The following is a 14,022-nucleotide window of genomic DNA, read 5'->3' on the forward strand; positions in this document are numbered from 1 at the left end:
ACGCTGAGAATCCAAACCTACGAACCCCACTGAAGCAGAGCTCACAAACCTTAACTACTACACCACAAGGCTGGCCCCTATTTTATAGCTTTTTTTCTTTTAATAAGACTGTAAAACAAAAATCAAATATTAACTAAGCAGGTGACATTTCATTGTTTTCCTAGTTTGTTGTTTTTTCTTTCCATTTGCTTGATTCACTTTTCATTGAGTGTTGACATTGAAATTTTTTACCCAAGGCCTGATTGTAACTTTGCTACCACCTTCTGGCAAAATCATGAATATCTTATGATCTTTGCCTAGAATGAGTTTCCACAATATTGTTAATTCATGTTGTACATTAGTTCACCTGCCTCTACTGTGGTTAAAAGGAAAAGTAGGAAGTGTTGCTGCAGCTGGTCCAGGACAATGGGTTGAGTTGGTGGAACAGGCTTGGCTGTGTGGTGTGACCCCTGGACAGGACATTGTGGTGGCTCAGCAGAGTCTAAAAGACTGGGACCCCCACCAATGGCTGCACTTGGTCACAAAAGAGCTGATCCTACTCTCCACACTCTGCCCTCCACCTGGAACAAATACGGTGGGCGTACAGAAAAATGAAGGGACAGCCATAGCCAGCCATCCAACTGTCATTCGAAAGAAGCAAGACAAACAGATCCTAAACAAGATGGGAAACGTCGAGGAGGATTTACACTCACTGTATAAGAGGAAGAAGGTTTGGACTTAATTGTCCATGTTAAACATAAACAATATGCAGAGAAACAGCACAACAGAACACTAAAGCAATGAAAGTGAGCAATCTATAACCACACACCCAGCAATGTGGATGAATCGCACAAACCAAACGTGGAGCAAAAGAAGTCCAATGCAAAAGCATGCTATTTATGTGTCATTAAAACCATACAGGCAAAACTGAAGCCTGCTGGTGGAAGTCAGAGCACTGACTACCCTGCGGGGAGCCGATGGGGGTGAGGATATCCGTCTCTGGTGAATAGCACACACTCCTCTCCCGCTCCTGATCATTTCAGCCAAGGTTTTGTGGCCTTCTTAACAACATTAAGATAAAAATATAAATTATTTTATATTTTATGTATAAATTTTATATATAGGAAAAATTTTGATGTATGTGTGTATCCGCTCTGTAACAAAATCTTTACCTACTGAAAATAATATAATATTGGATCATTTTACTCAGCATTCAATCACCATAAAAAAGACCTCATTGTGTCATACAAACAGTATGGATTCTTCAGAAGTTATGGGTAGTTCTCGTCAAGATGGCGCTGTGAGCAGATGTTGAACTCACCTCCTCCCATGAACACAACCAGGTTACAATTTTGGGAAGAATCACCCTGGATTGAAAACTGAAAACTGGATAAAAAGAACCCCCACAGCAAGGGACAATCCTCACGAAGGCAGAAGAGGCAGTAACTCTGGCCAGAGAGGAAAAAAGCCACCTTTGGGAGCAATGGAGCTTCTCAGCTGGCCAGGCAGGAGCCACCCTAAGGTATGAGCCCTCCCTGGAAGAGTGAGGTCCGGAGCGGGGGCAATACTGCTATAAGCATCCTTCAGACTCAGCCCAACTGAAACCGGGGTCTTACAGTCTGGCTTTGCTGGCTATTAACTGCAGCGAGGACACCCCCAGAAAAGCTATCAGCCGAAAGCCAAAAAGATCCAGGTCTTAAAGGGCCCACGCACAAACTCACTCATTGCAGCAACCTAAAATCACCAGAGAGAAGGTTGACTGTCCTTTGATGAAATGAGACTCACCTCGTGGGCTCTGGGGGCATGTTGGTGAGAGGAGGGTCCTCTCCGGAGACTGAGACATTGGTGGGGGCCATTGTTCTGAGCTGGTCCAGGCGTGCTGATACGGACACCAGTGGGGGCCATTGAGGTGCATCCCTTGGGCTGTTAGCCCAGGGGCCTGCCACACCCACTAGAGCACAGATTTAATCCACTTCAGCCAGGGCAGGCAACCCGCCCTAGGGACTGGCCTCACCTAACAGCAAGCCCTCAGGCTACTTTTCAGCCTGCATTGACTGAGTGCCTTGATCCTCTACAGGCAGGCAAGGGTGTCTGCCTCTGTGGGGCAGGGCCTGTGTGAGGACCAGGTGAACTGTGGGGGGGCACTTGGGAAGAGGTGGGGGCCTCTGCAATGTGGCATTGGGGTACACTCCAGGGGGTTGAGAAGTGGGCATGGACCAGGACTGTGTTGACAGTGTATGTGGTCCGGTGGGGGGTGAGGCTTACAAGTGGCAGAAGATTTGTGCTTCACAAATAGCCATAAAAAGGATCAGCCCCACCTTCTAAAGCACGAAACGATTGAGTGCCCCCATGCCAAGGGCTAGCCACACTCACTTGCACCCCTAAGAGAACTGACAACAGCCTTGGGCTCAGGCCTATCACAACTGTAAGCCCCTGAACCTAACATCCAGCTACACTGGGTACCAAACCAATTAAGAGGACAATTGCAATAAGAGTGTGCTGATAGACTTTGTAGCCAACAGTGCTGAGGCCCCCACAAACCGGATTTACAAACAGCTGGCCAGGGAAGGAAAGATCAGACTCCCTGGGTATCTGCAGTGGGAGCAACCCTGCCACAGCAGAAGAACACAAGTAGCCCACAAAGTGGTCACTCCTGGTTCTTATGGACTGGTGACAAGAGGGAACCACACTGCTGGGCCTCATAAGGCATCTCATACATAAGGCCACTTCCCCAAGATCAGGAGACATAGCTGACTCACCTAACACAAAGAAAATAGCACAGAGAAAGAGGCATAATGAGGAGGCAGAGAAATACTTTCCAAGCAAGGCAACAGTACAAAACCCCAGAAAAAGAACTAATTGAAACAGAAACTAGTGACCTACTTGACAAAGAATTCAAACAAAATATAATGAGGATGCTCACAGATATGCGGAGAAGAATGGATGAACAGAGTGAGCACATCAGCAAACAACTGGAAGATATAAAAAAAAAAACAATCAGAAACGAAGAATACAATACTTGAAATGAGAAATTCAATAGAGGGACTCAATAGCAGAGTAGAGGAAGCAGAAGAACGGATCAGCGAGCTAGACAAAAGACTAGAGGAAATCACCCAAGCAGAACAGAAAAGAGAAAAAAGAATTAGACAGAATGAGAACAGTGTAAGGGAATTCTGCGACAATATCAAGCATGCTAATGTTCGGATTATAGGGGTCCCAGAAGGAGAAGAGAGAGACAAAGGGGCAGAAAATTTACTTGTCGAAATAATAGAGGAAAATTTTCCTAACCTGAGGAAGGAAACAGACATCCAAGTTCAGGAAGCACAGAGAGCTCCAAACAAGAGAAGCCCAAAGAGGCCCACACCAAGACATATTATAATCAAAATGTCTAAAATTAATGACAAAGAGAGAATCCTAAAAGCAGCAAGAGAAAGGCCACAAGTGACATATAAAGGTAAGCCCATCAGGCTGTCAGTGGACTTCTCAGTCGAGACCCTACAGGCAAGAAGAGAATGGCACAACATATTTAAAGTGCTAAAAGGAAAAAACCTACAACCAAGAATACTCTATCCGTCAAGGTTGTCATTCAGAATGGAAGGAGAGATAAAGAGCTTCCCAGACAAAGAAAAATTAAAGGAATTGATCCCCAAGAAACCAGTTCTACAAGAAATGCTGAAGGGACTTATTTATGTGGGAAAGCAATGACCACAAAAAGAGATAAAGAAAAAATTATCAAAAAAACCCAAAACAACAACAAAAAACAGGCAATAAAATCACTTGTAAGGTAAAAGTATAGTAAAGGCAGCAGATCAACTACCTGTGAAGATAATATGAAGGTTAAAAGACAAATGTACTAAAATCACCTATTTCAATGATAAGAGGGTAATGGATAGACACACACTAAAGAAAAGACTATATATGATATGAAAAATATGCAATGTGGGAGGAGGGGAGTGAAAAGGTAGAGCTTTAAGAAAGAGGTCAAGCTAAAGAGTCTATCTACTCAATATAGACTGTTATATGCATAGTATATTAAATAGGATACTCATGGTAACCACAAACCAAAAACCTATAACAAGCAGGAAAAAAAGTAAGGCAAAAGAAATCAAACATATTACTAAAGATAGCCATCAAACCACAAGGGAAGAGAGCAAGAGAAAAAGAAAGGAACTGAGAAGAACTACTAAAACACCCCAAAAAAAGAAAAAGTGACAAAATGTCAATAAATACATATTTATCAATAGCTACTTTAAATGTCAATGGACTAAATGCTCCAATCAAATGCCATAGGGTGGCCAACTGGATAAAAAAACAAGATCCATGTATATGCTGCATACAAGAGACACACTTCAGACCTACAGACACTCACAAACTGAAAGTGAAAGGATGGAAAAAGATATTCCATGCAAATGGCAAAGAAAAGAAAGTGGGGGCAGCAATACTTATATCAGACAAAATAGACTTTAAATCAAAAACTGTAATAAGAGACAAAGACGGCCACTACATAATGATAAAGGGAACAATCCAACAAGAAAATATAGCACTTGTAAATATCTATGCACCCAACAGAAGAGCACCTAAATATATAAAACAATTATTAACAGACATAAGAGGAGAAATAGACAGCAACACAATAATAGTAGGGGACTTTAACACTCCACTTACACCAATGGATAGATCATCCAAACAGAAGATCAATAAGGAAACACTCGCCTTAAAGGACACATTAGACCAGATGGACTTAGTAGCTATATACAGAACATTCTATCCAAAGACCACAGAATACACATTCTTTTCAAATGCCCATGGAACATTCTCCAGGATTGATCACATATTAGGCCACAAAACAAGTCTCAATAAATTTAAGAAGATTGAAATAATACCATGCATCTTTTCTGACCACAAAGGTATGAAACTGGAAATCAACTACAGAAAGAAAACCAGGAAAGCCACAAAAATGTGGAGATTGAACAAAATGCTACTGAATAATGATTGGGTCAATGAAGAAATCAAGAAATTCCTGGAGACAAATGAAAATGAAAAGACGACCTGCCAAAATCTGTGGGATACAGCAAAAGCAATTCTAAGAGGGAAGTGTACAGCAATTCAGGCCTACCTCAATAAAGAAGAAAAGTCCCAAATAGACAATCTAAAATCGCATCTAAAGGTACTGGAAAAAGAACAAGAAACAAAGCCAAAATCAGCAGACGGAAGGAAATAATAAAAATCAGAGCAGAAATAAACAAAATAGAGACTAAAATACAATAGAAAAGCTTAATGAAACCAAGAGCTGGTTCTTTGAAAAGATAAACCAAATTGACAAACCCTTAGCTAGACTCACCAAGAAAAAAAGAGAGAGGCTCAAATAAATAAAATCAGAAATGAAAGAGGGGAGATTACAATGGACAACTCAGAAATACAAAAGATAAGAGAATACTATGAAAAGCTATATGCCAACAAATTGGATAATCTAGAAGAAATGGATAAATTCTTAGAAACATACAATCTTCCAAAACTGGACCAAGAAGATGTAGAAAACTTGAATAGATTGATCACCAGTAAGGAGATCAAAACAGCAATCAAAAACCACCCAAAAAATAAAAGTCCAGGACCAGATGGCTTCCCTGGTGAATTCTGCCAAACATTCAAAGAAGACTTAAAACCTATCCTTCTCAAACTCTTCCAAAAAATTGAAGAGGAGGGGAGGCTTCCTAACATTCTACAAAGCCAACATTATCCTGATACTGAAACCAGACAAAGACAACACCAAAATAGAAAATTACAGGCCAATATCACTGATGAACATTGATGCAAAAATCCTCAACAAAATACTTGTAAATCGAATACAATACATTAAAAGGATCATACATCATGATTAAGTGGGTTTCATTCCAGGGAGGCAGGGATGGTTCGACATCCCCAAATGTATCAATGTGATACACCACATTAACAAAATGAAGAATAAAAATCACATGATCATCTCAATAGATACAGAGAAAGCATTTGACAAGATACAGCATCCATTTATGATAAAACTCTAAATAAAATGGGTATGGAAGGAAAATACCTCAACATAATAAAGGCCACTTATGACAAACCCACAGTAAATATCATTCTCAATGGAGAAAAACTGAAAGCTACCTTTCTAAGAAAAGGAACCAGACAAGGATGCCCACTGTCACCGCTCTTATTTAACATAGTATTGGAAGTTCTAGCCAGAGTAATCAGGCAAGAAAAAGAAGTAAAAGTGATCCACATTGGAAAAGAAGTGAAACTGTCACTCTTTGCAGATGACATGATTTTATACCTACAAAACCCTAAAGATTCCACTAAAAAACTTTTAGAAACAATAAAGGAATACAGTCAAGTTGCAGGATAAAAAATCAATGTGCAAAAATAGTTGCGTTTCTATACACTAACAACGAAGTAGCAGAAAGAGAAATTAAGGGGGGCATTCCAGATGGGCCCATGTGGCTGGGGAGGCTTCTTGAAAGGGGACTAGAGGAAAAGCCGAGGTGACATCAGCAAAATGGCACGGTGAGCTGATCTGGGACTCTCTCCCCTCCAAACTACATCCAAAAAAACCAGAACAACTGAATTTCAACCAATAACTCCAATACAGAGATCGTCAGAGACCCACAGCAGCCAAATGACGGAGGACGGAGAGGCTGCAGGCAGCCTCGGAGGAGCTGGAATGGGGTAAGACAGAACTTTGCTCCCTCCCCTAGAGACTGGGATTTCTGCTGAGGGGGAGGGAAGTAGCAGGGGAGGGGCCATGTGACCAGGGGATCATAGAAGACTCCCACTGCTGGTGCAGTGGAAACCAGCTAATGGGGGAAAGCTTCCACGTGTGGTGACCCCATCAAGTCAGGACCCCGGGAGACCAGAGAGCGAGAGCTGATCGGAATCCAGGTCGGCATGTGAGAGAAAGTGCCCCTCCTCCCCCAACCCATGCTGCGTGCCTGCCATCGTGTCTGAAGGCAGAGAGCTCAGAACGCAAGGCTCTCGACCCCCATCTAGTTGCAACAGGCTATAACTGCAACCGAATACTACCATCATGTGCAAAAACTGCACCTCTACCATTCAGCAATTTATAAAAGCTCCAGACCAGAAGGAAAACAATAAAAACACAGAATTAAGTCCTGAGGACTTGGAAATAGGTAAACTAAGTGAAAATGAGTTCAGAGTAGCTATCATCAAAAAACTCAATGAGGTAAAGGGAAATATAGAGAAACCAGTCAACGAGTTCTGGAGTTACTTCACAAAAGAGATAGAAACTATAAAGAAGAATCAATCAAAAATATTAGAGATGAAAAATACAATGGATTAGATAAAACAGAATATGATTCCCTGAATGCCCGTGTAGACACCATAGAGGAGCAAATTAGCATAATCGAAGATAGACAGGCTGAATGGCTCCAGACACAGGAAGAAAGAGAACTAAGAATTAAAAAGAATGAGGAAAATTTCAGAGAAATAGCTGGCTCAATGAGAAAATGCAACGTAAGAATCATCAGAATTCCCAAGGGCGTGGAAAAAGAAAATGGAGCAGAAAGTGTGCTCAAAGAGATAATAGCAGAGAACTTCCCAAATCTAGAGATTGAGAGAGAAATGTTTGTGGAGGAGGCTTTCAGATCTCCTAGATCTGTCAATGTAAAAAGACTTACTGCAAGGCATATAGTAGTAAAAATGGCAAAAATGAATGACAAAGAAAGAATACACAGGGCAGCAAGGCAGAAGAAAATAACCTACAAAGGAACCCCCATCAGACTTTCAGCGGATTTCTCTACAGAAACCTTACAAGCTAGGAGAGATTAGAGTGACATATTCAAAACTTCAAAAGATAAAAATCTTCAGCCAAGAATACTCTATCCAGCAAAAATATCCTTCTGACATGAGGGAGAAATTAAATCTTTTCCAGACAAACAAAAGTTAAGGGAATTTGTAACCAAAAGTTCTCCACTACAAGAAATTCTCAAGAAGGGTCTCATACCTGAGAAAAGAAAAAAAGGGAGAAAGGGGTCACAAACCACAGAGTAGGGAGACAGATAGAACCATAATAGGATAGCAAATATTCAACTATAGCATTAGGATAAAGGGAAGGAAACCATCAAAGCAAAGATGATCTTCTCACTCTAACCACAAACTCATAACACGAGTTGGAATAAGAGATGAAAATAATAATTTAGGAGGGGAAGAGGAAAGGGACTAAATCAGTCTAGGCCAAGTAAGTGAGAGACCACCAGAGAATGGACTATATTATACACGAGATGTTAAATACAAACTTCAGGGTAGCCACTAAACTAAAAAACAGAACAGAGACACAAAACATAAATAAGGAAAAATCTAAGAAACCCAGCATAAGAAATTGCAGAAGTCAATGGGTAGGTTAAAACACACAGGATGAGAAACAAACACAATGCAGTAATACCAGATAACGAGAGACAGAATGACAGAATGAAGCCCTCATGCATCAATAATCACCCTCAATGTAAACCGATTTAACTCTCCAATAAAAAGACACAGAGTGGCAAAATGGATTAAAGAACAAGATCCAACAATTTGTTGCCTCCAGGAAACACACCTCAGCCCCAAGGACAAACACAGGCTCAGAGTGAAGGGGTGGAAGACAATACTTCAAGCTAATAGCAAACAAAAGAAAGCAGGTGTCAGAATACTTATATCAGACAAAATGGATTTCAAAATAAAACAGGTAAAGAGAGAGACAGAGGGACAATATATAATGATCAAAGGGACACTTCATCAAGAAGAAATAATGCTTATAAATATCTATGCACCCAACACAGGAGCACCAATGTTCATAAAGCAACTATAAACAGACCTAAAGGAAGATGTTAAAAACAACACGATAATAGTAGGGGACCTCAACACCCCATTCACATCAATGGACAGATCATCCAGACAGAAAACCAACAAAGAAATAGTGGAGCTAAACGAAAAGCTAAAATAATTGGACTTAATAGACATTTATAGAACACTTCATCCAAAAACAGCAGAATACACATTCTTCTCAAGTGCGCATGGAACATTCTCAAGGATAGACCATATGTTGGGAAACAAGGCAAGCCTCTACAAATTTTTAAAAAATTGAAACAATAACAAGCATCTTCTCCGATTATAATGTTATAAGGCTAGAAATTAATTACAAGAAAAAAGCTGAGAAAGGCACAAGGATGTGGAGACTAAACAATATGCTATCGAACAAGCAATGGATCATTGAAGAAATTAAAGAAGAAATCAAAAAATACCTGGAGACAAATGAAAATGATAACATGCCATACCAACTCATATGGGATACAGCAAAAGCTGTATTAAGAGGGAAATTCATCACAATACAGACCCATCTTAACAAACAAGAAAAATCCCAAATAAGCAATCTTAAACTACACCTAACCAAATCAGAGAAAGAAGAACAAACAAAGCCCAAAGTCAGCAGAAGGAGAGAAATAATAAAAATCAGAGTAGAAATAAATGCTATTGAAACGAAAAATGCAGTAGAAAGGATCAATGAAACAAAGAGCTGGTTCTTTGAGAAGACAGATAAAATTGACAAACCCCCAGCCAGACTTACAAAGAAAAAAAGGGAGAAAGCTCAAGTAAACAAAATCAGAAATGAAAGAGGAGAAATAACAACAGACTCCGCAGAAGTACAACGGATTATAAGAGAATACTACAAAAAACTATATGCCAACAAAATGGAAAACCTAGAGGAAATGGATAAATTCTTGAACTCCTACAATCTCCCAAGGCTCACTCAAGAAGAAGCAGATAATTTGAACAGACCAATCACAACGAAAGAGATTGAAACAGCAATCAAAAACATCCCAAAGAGATGGCTCTGGTGGCGGCTGGCCGGGCGGAGGGCGGGGCGGGATGCGGGGCACGGCGGGGGTCGGCGCAGGGGACCCTCCACCCCTGGCTCTGGCTGGCCAGGCCCTGGAAGCAGGGCGGCTGGGCGAGGAGCCGCCAGCGGCGAGGCCGCGGGGCACGGGGTGCTGCGGGGGGCGGCGGAACATGGCGCCGTGGACATTCTGGCGCTGCTGCCAGCGCACGGTGGGCTGGGTTCTGGTGCTCTTCATCACCTTCGTGATAATATCCTGGTCCTACTACACGTACGTGGTGGAGCTGTGCGTGGTTACTCTTTCTGGAAATGGAGAAAACGGAAAGGTCGTTGTTTACCTTGTGGGTTTCCATCTGTTCTTTGTTATGTTTGTATAGTCCTATTGGATGACAATTTTCACATCTCCCGCTTCCCCCTCCAAAGACTTCTACTTGTCCAGTTCTGAAAAGGAACGTTATGAAAAGGAATTCAACCAAGAAAGACAACAAGAAATTTTGAGAAGAGCAGCAAGTGACTTACCCATCTACACCCTGTCAGCTGCAAGGACCGTCAGATATTGTGAAAGATGTCAGTTGATTAACATCTGACGTGTGCATCACTGCTCAGCATGTGATATATGTGTTCTTAAGATGGATCATCACTGTCCTTGGGTGAATAACTGTGTGGGATTTTCTAATTATAAATTATTCCTGCTGTTTTTATTATATTGCCTTTTCATAGCTACAACAGTTTTACAGTGCTTTATAAAATTTTGGACGAATGAACTCTCAGCTACACGTGCAAAATTCCACGTACTTTTTCTTTTCTTTGTGTTTACAATGTTCTTCATCAGCGTCCTGTCGCTGTTCAGCCACCACTGCTGGCTAGTTGGGAAAAATAGAACAATAGAATCATTCCGTGCACCCACATTTTCCTATGGACCTGATGGAAATGGTTTCTCTCTTGGATGCAGTAAAAATTGGAGACAAGTCTTTGGTGATGAAAAGAAATATTGGCTACTTCCAATATTTTCAAGTTTGGGTGATGGTTGCAGTTTCCCAACTCTCCTGGTGGGGATGGATCCAGAACAAGCTTCTGTTTCAAACCAAAACAAATATGCCAGAAGTATTGGCTCAAATCAACCCTTTCCTGTCAAACCACTTAGTGAATCGAAAAACCGGTTATTGGACAGTGAGTCTCAGTGGCTAGAGAACGGATCTGAAAAAAGCACCGTCAGATCAGGGACAAATAACCATGTTACAGTGGCAATAGAAAATTGAGTACCACTTGTTCATAACTAACCAATTGAATAAGAGCAAGGTTTATAAAAACATATTATGGACTGATATTTTCAGTTTTATTTTCAAGAAAATGATCAATAGAATGAAATAATTGAAGTCTAATGGAAGATGTATTTTTTAACAAAGGAAGCCTTTGTGCAGATCCTGGACCCACAGAAGCACTACTCTGGATTGGGAAGCATGCCTTAATCTGAAGTTAGCCCGTTTGTGCAGCATTGACCTACAGCCACAAAAGGGACTTAATTTTACTTTGGAAGTAACACTATGAGATGCTATAATATGAGCTATCAAATCACATGGTAACATGGCATATGTATTTTTTTGATAACCAGAGTTACATTATTAGAGCTGTTTCTTAGTATCCATATAAATTTTCACTCCAGAAACACAAGCTAAAAACTTGTCTTAAGTGAAATACATCCAGGGCAGTATGGTGGCTGAAAGTGAAGAATAATATCCAAATTACTATTGCTTGTACTGTGTAAGGAAAAGAAAATAACTGGTTTTTTTTTAATTGGGTGTTTACTAATTTATAATTACTGTTTTATACTTTTCAACATTTTTAATAAAGATTTATTTATTGTTGGCTATAAAATAACACTCAGAAGGATTCAGATATCTAAATATAATCATGTAAAATAGGGAGCACATTCGTATAATCCGTTGAAGGCTTAGTTCTGAGCATCAATCCAACCATGTAGGGTGGAGTCTTGCCCAAGGCTGAAAGACAACTTGGCAGTTTAAGAACTTTTTTGTTTTTGCTTTCAAATTACTTTTTTGTTGAACTTTCCTGGGTATGTATATGGGCAGGAAAGCACAAAGGTACACGTGCTATAGAAGCTTTGGCCATAGTAGGAACAGGTAAAAGTGGCTGGAAGAAAAGTGTAAAGAGGAAGATTAGGAAGGCTTGTAAGCTGTGAAATATTTCAGTCCCAAGGTACTTAGAATGCAGCATGCTATTGAACTGTCTTTCAAATTTCAATTTAGGTAATGACTAAAAATTACTTTGAAACTTTTTGTGGTAATCCTATAACAGCTTAAACAGTGACTTAAAATGCAATTTGAACTAGGGTTAAACTGTTTAGCATAATACTGCTCTCAGGAAAGAAATTCTAACCTGAGTAGTCATTTAAAGCTTACAGTCTCTGAGCAGTGGATTCCACTCTTAAATGCAAAATATTAAATCTGACTTCCTAACAGCAACCCCTTTTTGCCTAGACACATAACCCCTTTTTCCTTGTGAAATCTAATCTCAATGACAGGAATTGTTGCATTAATTCTAAAGAAAAATACAGTATTCTTTAAGGAGAAATGATGTAGAAATGTTACTCCTTGTTTATACTGTTTAGTCAGATACACACACACAAACCAAAATGATTGATTGCTTCCAGTAGCGGGTAGAGATAAGTCTTAACCAGAATCTATAGGTACCAACAGTGATGGTTTACCTGTCTGTAAAGTGGGATTGGGCGAGGGGCTTGGGAAGCAGTTGGACTGGATAACCTCGAACATTCTTCGATTTCTAATTTTGCAAAATAACCTTACTTTTCATTCATCCAACAAATATTTTTAGAGTACCTTCTGTACACCAAACAATATACTAGAGATAGCTCTATAATTTCCTAATGGAGTATAAATTTTACAGTCAACTATTCCAGGTTTACAGTTTATTTACCATTACAATTTATAGGATTTATCTAATTCCATTGGCTATACTAACGTCAGATTTTAAAAAGAAGTAACATTTTTTCCCTTTGAACCAAAGGAATGAGTTATCTTTGAAAATATAATTTAGAATACTGTAATATGAATTCTTCTACCTTTATTTCAGCTCTGTAATCTCAATCTTGGTTCTAGAAAACTTTTAAGTATGAGAATTAAGGGATATCAATTACCAACCAAAAGCATCATTTCAGTTTGGCAGTTTGCATATTATAGGGAAATAGTAAGTGTTTAAACTCACTTGACTACTTTCAGACATGCTCACTGGTCCTTTCTGTGAGTCTTTGTACATTTAGATCACAGGATTTGAATGCACCTGATTAACAACTGAGGAAACAGAACTTTTCCCCTTAACCTATTCAGGCCCTTTTGTGGGGTTGTAATCTTTCTCAGTTCTTTTAATTTCTATTATTTAACATCATATTTAATAGCATAGTAAACACTTTTTCAGGAATTTTCAGTTAGAGCCTTTCACTTTTGTTCCCTTCAGTTTAATTTATGGCCAACATTTTGCCACGTTCTAAATAATATTTGGCTGAGTTTATTCCTGCATATTGACCATTCCCCAAGGGCCTACAGGTGGAATGAGGATCATGGAAAGGCTGCCTCTTTGGTGTTTAACTGGTATTGATTCGTGCTAGCAACTCTGGGGAGAAACGGTCAAAATGAAGCCGTGTCAAAATTTATTAGTACTATCTTTGGTCCTTCAAACACTTGAACAGATATGATGATATTTAAGGAAAATAAAGTTGAATTTCAGGTCTCACCATTGCCATTAAAAACAGATTGGGCAGGAGACTTGGTTTTACCTGGATCCAAACTACTTGAATATTCAAGGCATCTGACCAGTACCGCCAGGCCAAACCACAGAGCAGCCCCAGTGTAGTCTTACCACCAGGAAAGTGTTTACAAAGTTTAGTTTCATCTTTACATATGGATGATTTTTAAAGTCTTTTTACATATTTAGTGGTTATGATCCAATGTGTCCTAAGTTAATATAACTATAAGATTAGTTTAAATCAAATATGCAATGTTTACTTGAATTTTATTTCTATTAGAAACAGATTTTGACTATGTTTACAGGATTGTGTGAATTAAAGTTTATCAGACATGTGTATATTAAGGGCTTCATGTTAGGATCTGCGTATTTGGGGCACTGAGTAGACAGTGACTTACAAA

The 14,022-nt window shown here is 39.6% G+C and overlaps 1 pseudogene; it reads left to right on the forward strand.

Moving 5' to 3' along the window:
- The first annotated feature begins 9,935 nt into the window (after window positions 1-9,935).
- LOC103545221 (palmitoyltransferase ZDHHC20 pseudogene) lies at window positions 9,936-12,961 on the forward strand (annotated as a pseudogene).
- The last annotated feature ends 1,061 nt before the right edge of the window (window positions 12,962-14,022 follow it).

This window comes from Equus przewalskii, chromosome 29 (assembly GCF_037783145.1).
Source record: "Equus przewalskii isolate Varuska chromosome 29, EquPr2, whole genome shotgun sequence".
NCBI lineage: Eukaryota > Metazoa > Chordata > Mammalia > Perissodactyla > Equidae > Equus > Equus przewalskii.